General features: G+C 36.1%; 1 pseudogene; it reads right to left on the bottom strand.

Annotated features, from left to right (window-relative positions):
* Positions 1–2241: 2241 nt before the first annotated feature.
* On the bottom strand, positions 2242–3189 carry LOC109564309 (olfactory receptor 4K3-like; annotated as a pseudogene).
* Between the last annotated feature and the right edge of the window lie 8338 nt (positions 3190–11527).

Here is an 11527-nt window from a genome sequence, read left to right as displayed (position 1 = left end):
GAGCTGATGTCTTTAAAATAATGGTTTGAAAGATGTACAAATCACTTCTCACATCTTATTGCCAGAACTTGGTCATTCAGATACAACTGTCTATGCTGCTACTGCTGCTAAGTCACTTCACTTGTGTCCGACTCTGTGCGACCCCGTAGACGGCAGCCCATCAGGCTCCCCCGTCCCTGGGATTCTCCAGGCAAGAACACTGGAGTGGGTTGCTATTTCCTTCTCCAATGCATGAAAGTGAAAAGTGAAAGTGAAGTCACTCAGTCGTGTCCGACTCTTAGCGACCCCATGGACTGCAGCCTACCAGGCTCCTCCATCCATGGGATTTTCCAGGCAAGAGTACTGGAGTGGGGTGCCATTGCCTTCTCTGACAACTGTCTATAGCGATTAGGAAATCTACTGTATAGCTGGGGAGTCCTGTATCCAGCTAAAATTTGAAAGATTTACTATTAGTAAGAATAGGCACTTGGCCACAGGAAACAATTAGCATACAATTATTGAGATGTAGTTTATACACATGTTCAGCCTTACAATACGAATTATTATTCAGAGTACTTAAATCAATTTACACCCATTCACAAGGCATAGCATTTCCTTGAATACACATTCTGAACAATAATTGTTTTTGTTTGGTGTCTTTTTTAATAAACCCATTTCACAGATGTATAATACCATTTTATCATCATCTTAAATTGCATTTCCCAGATTAATTATGAAATAGTCTTCAGTGAAATAAATACCTGTACATGTTTTGCCCATTATCTCCCCTGTTGAGATGTTTATCTTTTTCATTCATGTGTAGGAGGTATTATGATTTCTGTGTAATGTTGTTTCTTTGATTGTTCCCTTGTACTTTCCTCTCATTACTAAATTTCTTTTGTTTTGAAGCAACATATCCTTATTATTTCCTGAATGTAAGTAAAAAAATAATGTTTCAAGCAATTTCAAATCCTTCTGCTTGTGTGTTTAAGAAAAAAATTTTCAAGGAAACTGTACCTTTAATCAATAGCTAAGACTTGAAACCTTGAATTACAGAGATTATACTGTTAAGTACCAGTATTGTAGTTTGATGCCTCTAGATTTTGTTTTTCAAGTAGAAGCAGAGCAGGGAAATATATCCCTTAAGCTCTCTAGCTAATTTAGAGTTATGATAGATAAATCATGTATTTCTAGAAGTGAGATTAATGATATTTAACTCAAAATGATTTATTAGGTAATACATAGATTAGGTAAAATACTCAGCATGAGATTTGGAATATAGGTAGTGATTATTAAATTAGGCATGCTTCAGTCATGTCCAAATCTTTGTGACCCTATGGACTGTAGGGAGAATCGCCATGGGATTCTCCAGGAATTAATACTGGAGTGGGTTGACATGCCCTCCAGGGAATCTTCCTGACCCAGGGATTGAACCCACACCTCTTGTCTCCTGCATTGGCAGGCAAGTTCTTACCATTAGCACCATCCATAGAAATAAATTGTTATTTTATAATTAAAGCAGAGACATTACTTTGCCAACAAAGGTCCATCTAGTCAAGGCTATGGTTTTTCCAGTGGTCATGTATGGATGTGAGAGTTGGACTGTGAAGAAGGCTGAGTGCCAAAGAATTGATGCTTTTGAACTGTGGTGTTGGAGAAGACTCTTGAGAGTCCCTTGGACTGCAAGGAGATTCAACCAGTCCATTCTGAAGGAGATCAGCCCTGGGATTTCTTTGGAAGGAATGATGCTAAAGCTGAAACTCCAGTATTTTGGCCACCTCATGTGAAGAGTTGACTCATTGGAAAAGATTCTGATGCTGGGAGGGATTGGGGGCAGGAAGAGAAGGGGATGACAGAGGATGAGATGGCTGGATGGCATCACTGACTTGATGGACGTGAGTCTGAGTGAACTCCGGGAGTTGGTGATGGACAGGGAGGCCTGGCGTGCTGCGATTCATGGGGTCGCAAAGAGTCGGACATGACTGAGCGAGTGAACTGAACTGAACTGAATTCTTATTATAATCACCAGGCATTTTTTTTTTTTTACAATACACAAGAATATTTAGACAAATTTTTATTTTCTCCAAGTGGTAAGAATACATGTATTAGCTTTTGGAACATATTTTCTTAATGGAATAAACACAAAAAATATATCTGAGATTACTGATAACTTACAGATATGAACATTTATAGTTTAGTTAACACGTCAAACTATGTCCAAATTAGGGAGCAAACAGTAGAATTACTGATTATATGAAAGCTTTAAAAATTGTACTTTGTATTCTTATGCTGACTTATCAGTCGCTTTACTGCATTTTTAATTTCTTTATTTCTCAGTGTGTAAATGGCTGGATTCAAAAGAGGTGTAATTACCGTATAAAACACAGAAAGTACCTTGTCCACCCAAGTGATGCTAAGTGGCCAGAAATAGACGAAAATGCAGGGTCCAAAGAACAGCACCACCACTGTGATGTGGGAAGTACAGGTAGAGAGTGCCTTTGATGCCCCATCCTTGGAATGAAGGTGAATAGTTACCAGGATGTAGGTGTAAGAGATCAGCAAGAGAATGAAGCAAGTTACAGCCAAGACACCACTGTCAGCATTTATCAATATTCTCAGAGTATGGGTATCCATGCAGGCTAGTTTGATCACTTCGGGAATATCACAGAAAAAGCTGTCCACTATTCTGGGTCCACAGAAAGAAAGATCTAAAATCATAGCTAGTTGACTTATGGCATGTACAAAGCCAATGATCCATGATATCAGAGCTAGCCAGATGCACTTTTGTCTGTCCATAATTCTGGAGTAATGGAGTGGCTTGCAGATGGCTACACAACGGTCATAGGCCATTGTCACAAGCAGTACCATCTCATCTCCTGCAAGAAAATGTATAAAGAGGATCTGACTCATGCAGCCCCCAAAGGAGATGGTTTTATTATCCTTTAGGAAGTCTGTGATCAGTTTAGGAGTGGTGACTGAGGAAAGGCAGAAGTCAACAAATGAGAGATTGGCTAAGAGGAAGTACATTGGGGAATGGAGATGGGAGTCAGTGATGATTAAGAATGCAATGAAAAGGTTGCCCAGGACGGTCATCAGGTAGAGTGCAGAAAATGGCAGGAAGAGGAATTTCTGGAGCTCCCTTGAATCACAGAGTCCACGAAAAATGAACTCAGATACCATGGACTGGTTTGCTTCTTCCATTTAGTACATTTCTAATGTGACCAGAAGAGGTGAACTAAGAAGTTCTAGAATGGAAAGAAGAACTAAATGTTTAGGTGCTTGAGAGCAGACAAACACTTCTCCCGTGCAAAATTTAAGTCCTAGGAAATGTGCTAAATTCCAAATTGAAAATAAAGATTTATTGAATCAATCTCAGCTCTCAGGAGCTAATAATGTGTAGAAAGGAAGTTTAAAAGCTTCACCCAACAGAGAGTTCTTTGGTTATGCAAAATGAATATTCTCATAAAAATAACTATACTAATATATTTTATAAGCAATTTCTCCACTGCTTGAATCTTCCTTTTTGGCATTAAAAGTGCATAGGTCTATAATATATTTGGAGGTTCTTTATTTTTAACTCTTATCTAGGGCAATAATCTAATGCTACATTTCTCACACAAAACTTGACTCTTAGAAACAAATTTATTGCTAAAGTTGATATGTGTGAGCAAACTGAATTGAATCAAATTCTTTTACAAACTGTGAGAAAAATTTGTTTATCAAATGACTTGAGGAAAGCCCATCTACATCCAAAGGAGACCCCAGATGCTGATGGCACGTTTCTAAGCTGAATATTTTTACTAATTTTGAATCTGTGTATAAAATTATATATTTCATAGGCAGAGTAACTCCACTTATTAACATTATAGACCAGTTCTATTCCCTCACTTGTAACAGATTTCTTTTTTGAGAGTAGCTTAAATGATAAAGAAATGAAAACTATGTTTATTCCTGACTGTTCTCAGAAAAGAATGTATAAAATTTAACTTCATTTGTCCTTAAACTGTTCACATATACTATATAAATTGAACTCTGCAAAATATATATATTTTGTATATTTTGTAAACCAAACAGCAAGTTCTTTTTTCCTCATTTTTTTTCTTCCATTTGCCCTCATTTTTTATTTATATTTTTTCTTTAGTCTCCCTTCTTGTCTGTATTTCTTTATTATCCTAGTCTTTTAGAAAATATAGTTTAGATTATCAGGTACAATAACTGGCACTTATGAACTACCAAGTCCTTGATAAGCATTTTAAAAACATACATTTTGTTAGGTATTCCCACTATAGGACTCAAAGCATTTTGCATTTCCAACTACAAAGTACAAATCCCCTTTCTTAAAAATATAGCCTTGTCAATACAATGTGTTGTCTTTTGATGATGAGAGATGGCACTGGGATGTAATTTTTTAATTACAAAATTAATTATTTTTCCATTTATTAGTATTATTTGCCTTTTTTTCTTTGAATATATGCTCCCTTTTTGTTGTACTTTTTTTCCTTCTGAGTTTTGCTCTTCATTCTGTTCAGCTTTTTTCCCTCACCAAACATAAGACTTTTTAAAAGGAACATCAGCATCATTTATGTCTTGTGACTATTTTCTTACTACTGAATTTTAACTTCATTATCCTTAAATTTTTGTAAAAATACTCCATGAGATCTAATCGAGTATATATATATGTACATATTACCTATTTGAAGAATCACAGTTCTTGCAATTTTGCAGAAGAGAAATTTGACTTTTCCCAAGTCTTAAGTTCAAAAATACTAGAACAACAAAATACACAGAAATTTGTCTGACTTTAAAACCTCCAGACTAGCTTTCCTACTAAAAATGACTTCTAAGCATCTTGATTTTGAGATGTCTATAAAAGTAAAAGAAAAAAAAATTCTGAAATAAGACATTTTGTTCTGTAAAGAGGTGACAGACACAAACTATGTAAATAGCTAAAGCAATAGTAAAGAGGTACAGGTTTATATTAAAATCTATTCAGTTTCATTGTTGTCTATAAAGTGTATGGTACTTTGCCGTATAAACATTTGACTGAGGCTTTTTTCCATTTACTTACTTTTGTCAGTAATAGAACTGAATAAGAGAGTTACCGTATGATCTTGCAATTCCACTTCTGGGTCTATATTTGGAGAGAACTCTAATTTGAAAACATATATGCACCCTAATGTTCATAGCGGCACTTTCTACAATAGCCAAGACATGGAAGCAGCCTAAATGACCTTTGATGGAATGGATAAAGAAGATGTGGTATATGTGTATATATATATATATATATATATATATATATATATATATATATACATACATACATACATACACAATGGAATACTATTACTCAGCCATAAAAGAAGAATAAAATAATGCCATTTTCAGTAACATGAATGTACCTAAAGATTATCATATTATGTGAAGTTAGTCAACAGAGAAAGACAAATATCATACAATATCACTTATATGTGGAAAACTTAAAAAATGGTGATATAAATGAGCTTATTTACAGAGCAGAAACAAAATTGCAGATACAAAGAGCAATCTTATGGTTACCAAATGGGGTGGAGGGGAGGGAGATTAAATTATTAGTTTGGAATTAACATATGCACACAACTATATATCTAATGTACACAACATTGTAAATTAATCTATATTTCAATTAAAAATGAAATTTGAGCCATATTTTATGACTATTACTGTCACTACAAGCATTCAGCACAAGTGTTATAAACAGTGGTGGAAAACACAGAGGGAAACGGAGCCAGTCCACCTTACAAGGGAGAGGTCACCTTCCTTCCCCAAGTCACCATATCGCTCTCAGATTGAACAGATTTCAAACAGAAAGATGGTTTTCTGGCCAGTGGCTGAGACAGAGTGCCCCTCTCAAAACCTGGTTTTCTTCCCAAACAGTGTCCAAACAGGATTCTAAGATTCCTTTTTTATGTACTGCTTCACTTAACAAATGCTGGGTATTAAAGTTGAAAGAGAAATTAAAAAAAAAAAAAAAAGCATGACAATGTGCCAAGATAACTTTGGTCCAATTTAGCTTTGCATTAACCCACAGTCATTGTGCTGTTATCTTAAAATTTCCATGATTTTTTAAAGGTTAAGGAAGGTGAACAAGAGAATTAGAGGTATCAGTATAGAAAGAAATATTTTATGATAATAATGTTATTTTTGAGAAGCGGGTAAATGATCGTTTCTTCTTTTTCTATGTTCTAGAATTGTGTCAGCAAAGCACAGAATCCCTTAGGACATTAAAGCAGTTATCAAAGCTATATAATTAAGGCTTTTCATATTTGTCACTTTAATATAATATTACTTTCAAATACATAAATTGCAAGTTTAAAAATGTCTCAAAAGCCTGAACAGTTACATTAAAAAGTTCCTTTGAATATCCATAAATACCATATTTCCTTCCCCCAAAATTTGGCATGTATCCTTCCTAAATTTTATTGATAATTCATATTTAAAACATATTCTTAAAAAATATTAAATTTTTTTCTGTAAGTTTGAAACTATGTATTTTGCCATTTCATTTCATATCTATCAATATGATTTGATAATGTCTCTATTAGTATGTGTGTGTGTGTGTGTGTGTGTGTGTTAGTTGCTCAGTCGTGTCTGACTCTTTGCGACCCCATGGGCTGTAGTCCAACAGGCTCCTCTGTCCATGGCATTCTCCAGGTAAGGATAGTGCAGTGGGTTGCCATTCCCTTCTCCAGGGGATCTTTCTGACTGAGTGATCAAACCCGGGCCTCTTACACTGCAGACAGGTTCTTTACCAACTGAGCCACCAGGGAAGCCCCTATTATATATATATCAACCTAATTTCTCTAAACTATGCAATATTCAAAATATGAATAAAACACAATTTATTAACCCTCCTAAAAGTGGTAGAACAAATAAAATCCAGAAGGAATTGGAGATATCAGGATAAATGAGAGGATCTGTGAGAACTGATCTCACCCAACGTGGGCAGCTGAAAACTTCTTAGATTGTAGAAAGGCAGTGTTGGTGAACACATCCACTAACCTAGAGAGGGTGATACACCCTGACTCCAGAGGCACAGAAGCTGCTGTACTTGAGACCATCTCAGTCTTTGCTTGTGTATTTCTTCATCTGGATATTTGTGTAGCTCCTTTATCATATTTTTAATTAAACAAGTAAATGTAGGTAAATATTTCCTAAGATCTGTGAACCACTCTAACAAATTAATAGAAGCTGAGGAGGGGATCCTGGGAACCTCTGATTTGTAGCCAAATTGGACAAAAATTGTGTATAATCTGGGGACCTATTACTGAGATGGGCAACTTAAATAACAGAAAGAGTCTAGTGGGACTAAGCCCTTAACCCATGAGCTCTAACACTAGCTTCAAATGCATAGTGTTGTAAGGATTAAGTTAGATTGTGGGCTACCCAGGTGGCGGTGCTAGTGGTAAGGAACTTGCCTGCCAATGCAGGAGACGCAAGTTTGATCCCTGGGTAGGAAAGATCCCCTGGAGGAGGGCATGGTAACCCACTCCAGTACTGTTGCCTGGAGAATCCCATAGACAGAGGCACATGGTGGCTATAGTCCGTAGGTTTGCAAAGAATCAAATATGACTGAAGCAACTTAGGACCTAGGACACCCAGAATTGAGTTAAGTTGTTGTGGATATTAGCTTGGTATGGGGAGAAACCTCTACATCTGGTGATCAGAAGTGTCAGAGGTGGAGTGTTTTATGTGAATAAAAAAGGACACTTATAGGAAAGAAACACACATGAGGTAGACTGAACTGAGTTTTCCCTTTCCAATGTGATATGATTTTTTTCTAAACCAGTTACTATAATCTCATTTTCCTTAGTTATGGAGTGTTGTAAGGTAGGCATATAGTCCAGAATTATTCAATGAGATATAAACCAAAGTCAGTTTCTGAGGTCTGCCTTTCTTTTTTTTTTAATTTTATTTTATTTTTAAACTTTACATAATTGTATTAGTTTTGCCAAATATCAAAATGAATCCGCCACAGGTATACATGTGTTCCCCATCCTGAGCCCTCCTCCCTCCTCCCTCCCCATACCATCCCTCTGGGTCATCCCAGTGCACTAGCCCCAAGCATCCAGTATCGTGTATCGAACCTGAACTGGCAACTCGTTTCTTACATGATATTTTACATGTTTCAATGTCATTCTCCCAAATCTTCCCACCCTCTCCCTCTCCCACTGAGTCCATAAGACTGTTTTATACATCAGTGTCTCTTTTGCTGTCTCGTACTTTCTTAAACCAAATGACACATCGTCGTGTGCAGATGGACTTTCCTGATCCTTTTTCCATGCATTTGATGCTAACGTCATGTCAAAGTTAACAACGTTTAAAGTCTATATACAATGAGAGCCAAAGGTTAGAAAGAACCTAGGATCCAAACCATTTGTGGAATACTTAATCAGCACCCATAGCGGTCTCCCTTCTTGTGCCTTCTAGTACAGCACGGTCACATCCTGGTCTGTAGCTTTATCACCGGTCTTCAGAGAAATCTATCCAGAGTTGTAGCTTATATACACAAATGAAAGTCTCACCTCCACCTTCAAGATCACATGTCAAAACTGAATTTAGAATATAATAATCCACCCCAATGTCCTGATAAGTATCATTGCCATTCCCCCATACGCCACAAACAGATACCTATGTGGTTGTCTTGTCCGTACTTTCACTTGCTATCTCTAGTTGTCCAGTTTTAGTCTCAACATGTCTCAATTAACTTCCCTCCTCTTTACTTCTGTTGTCATTATTTGCTTCTAGGCTATATATTTTTCCATATTGGCAGTTTAAAAGACTATTAATGGATTTCTCTGCTCCATTCTTCCCCAATTCCAACTCATTCTGTAGTCTGGTTCCACCTATGTGTACAGAAAGTCAAATATGATCTACACGGTCTCCTAGCTAAATTTTTAATGTGTCTATGAAGAGAAAATTTCTGAAATCCCACAGAATATCACATAATACTAAGAGAAATAATGAACAATATTTGGATTTAGACAAAGTTACATAAACATTTTAGAAAATGAACTTTAGAACTTTACCAGAAAGTTACTGAGTAAATTTCAAAACTGACTCCTCATTAAAAAACTCTTGGGAAAATAGGAAGTATTAAAAAAAAATAAATGGGCTTCCCTTGTGGCTCAGACAGTAAAGAATCTGCCTGTAATATAGGAGATCCAGGTTCAATCCCTGGTTCGGAAAGATCCCCTGGAGAAGAGAATGGCAACCTACTCCAGTATTCTTGCCTGGAGAATTCTATGGACAAAAGAGCCTGATGGGCTACAGACTATGGGGTTGCAAAGAGTCTCAAATAGGTGGACTGAGTGACTAACACTTTCACTTTCAAATAAGTAAACATGCATAATTAGTGAAAATCAGCTGATATAGAATGTTATATTATTTTGAGGTATACAACTTAGTTATCTGACAATCAAATACATTATGCAAGAATCACCCTTGAAATTCAAATTCCCATTATCATTCATTACCATACAAAGTTGTAACAATATTATTGACTATATTCCCTATGTATACATTGTTGTTATTGTTGTTCAGTCACTCAGTCATGTCTGACTCTTTGTAACCCTGTGGGCTCATCAAATCCCATGAATTATTCCTTTCATAGCTGGAAGTTTGTTCCTCTAATCCCCTTTACTTATTTCATTCATCCCCTCAGCACCCACCCTGTCTGACAACCACCAGTTTGTCCTAAGAGTCTGCTTTTATTTGTTTATTTTGCTTTTTAGATTCCATGTATAAGTAAAATAATATGGTATTTGCCTTTCCGTGTCTGACATGTCACTTAGCATGATAGTGTCAAGTTCTTGCAATGGCAAACTTTCTTTTTTTATGGCAGGATAGTGTTCCTACATATATAATCACATCTTTTCTAATTCATTTTATCAATGGACACTTAGGTTGCTTCCATAACTTGGCTATCGTAAATAGTCCTGCAATGAACATAAAGGTGCATGTATCTTTTCAAATTAGTGCTTTCAATTTTTTTTTTCCAGATAAATTCTAGGTTTTTATTTCACTTGTGGAACTTGAAATTGCTAGGTCACATGGTAGTCTTTTTTTTTTTTTAATTTTTGGGGGAAGATCCAATGTTTTCCACAGTGGTTTCACCAGTTACATCCTATTAATATTGCATGAAGTTTCCCTTTTCTCTAATCCACATTGATGCTTGTTATTTGCTGTCTTTTTTTTTTTTTGGACTTTATTTTTTTTTATTTTATATATTATTTTTTTTTTTTTACTTTACAATATTGTATTGGTTTTGCCATATATCAACATGTATCCACCACCGGTATACACGTGTTCCCCATCCTGAACCCTCCTCTCTCCCCTACCATTCCTCTGGGTTGTCCCAGTGCACCAGCCCCAAGCATCCAGTATTGTAAGTAGTCATTCGACAGGTGTAAGGTGGGTTTTGGTTTGCATTTCCCTGATGATTAGTGATGTTGAACATATAGTTGTGTTGTCCATCTGTATGTCTTCACTGGAAAAATGTCTATTCAGATTTGACATTTTTTAACCCAATTGTTTTTTGTTTTTTTTTGCTATTGTGTTGTAGAGTGCTTTATTTGTTTTGAATTATAAGCCCTTATCAGATAGATTTACAAATATATTTGTCCATTCAGCAGGTTGTCTAAAACACTATTAAATCTATATTCATCTTTACTTTCCAACAATCCTATGCTCATCAAGCTTGCCATCTATTGAGGTAAACAAACGAAGTAGGGGGTTTTCCAGGAAAGAATACTGGAGTGGGTTGCCATTTCCTTCTCCAGGAGATCTTCCTGCCCAGGGATTGAACCCCGGTCTCCTGCATTGTAGGCAGACGCTTTACTGTCTGAGCCACCAGGGAAGTCATATTATGTGTTGCTGCTGCTGCTGCTGCTAAGTCGCATCAGTCGTGTCCGACTCTGTGCGACCCCATAGACGGAAGCCCACCAGGCTCCTCTGTCCCTGGGATTTCCCAGGCAAGAGTACTGGAGTGGGGTTAGCTATTATGATTAATTAGACTGCCACAGAGTGAGGAAACTATAGAAATATATGTAATTTTAAACAAAAATATTGTCTGTGATGAATAATAATTTATTTATATCTTTTTGCTCATTTTATTTAGTTTTCTTCTCTTATTCATCTGGACAAGATTTCCAATAAAACACCAAACATTAGTGTTGACAAGAAGCAATTTTTGTCATTTCCAACCTTAGGGACATGGTAGAGGAATTTCCAATATTTCAGCATCAACTATATGCTATGCTGGAGCTGTTTTGCAATCACTTATCAGAATGAGTAATTTTATTTCTAAATCTACAGCTAGGTGTTTTATTATGAAAGTGTATTTGATTTAATGAAATGCTCTTTCTCTATTTATGGAGATATTTGTATGATTTTTCCTTTTTTAGCCTGGTGATTCATTTCCACTTGTTAAATCTACCTTACACTTCAGGTATAAAATTAATTTTTTTTGCCATATATTATTCATGTCAACTTTATACCTGCTTCATAGATG

Source organism: Bos indicus, chromosome 10 (genome assembly GCF_029378745.1).
Source record: "Bos indicus isolate NIAB-ARS_2022 breed Sahiwal x Tharparkar chromosome 10, NIAB-ARS_B.indTharparkar_mat_pri_1.0, whole genome shotgun sequence".
Classification (NCBI taxonomy): Eukaryota; Metazoa; Chordata; class Mammalia; order Artiodactyla; family Bovidae; genus Bos; species Bos indicus.
Note: the sequence above shows the minus strand (reverse complement) of the source record. Positions and strands in the feature narration are given on the sequence as shown.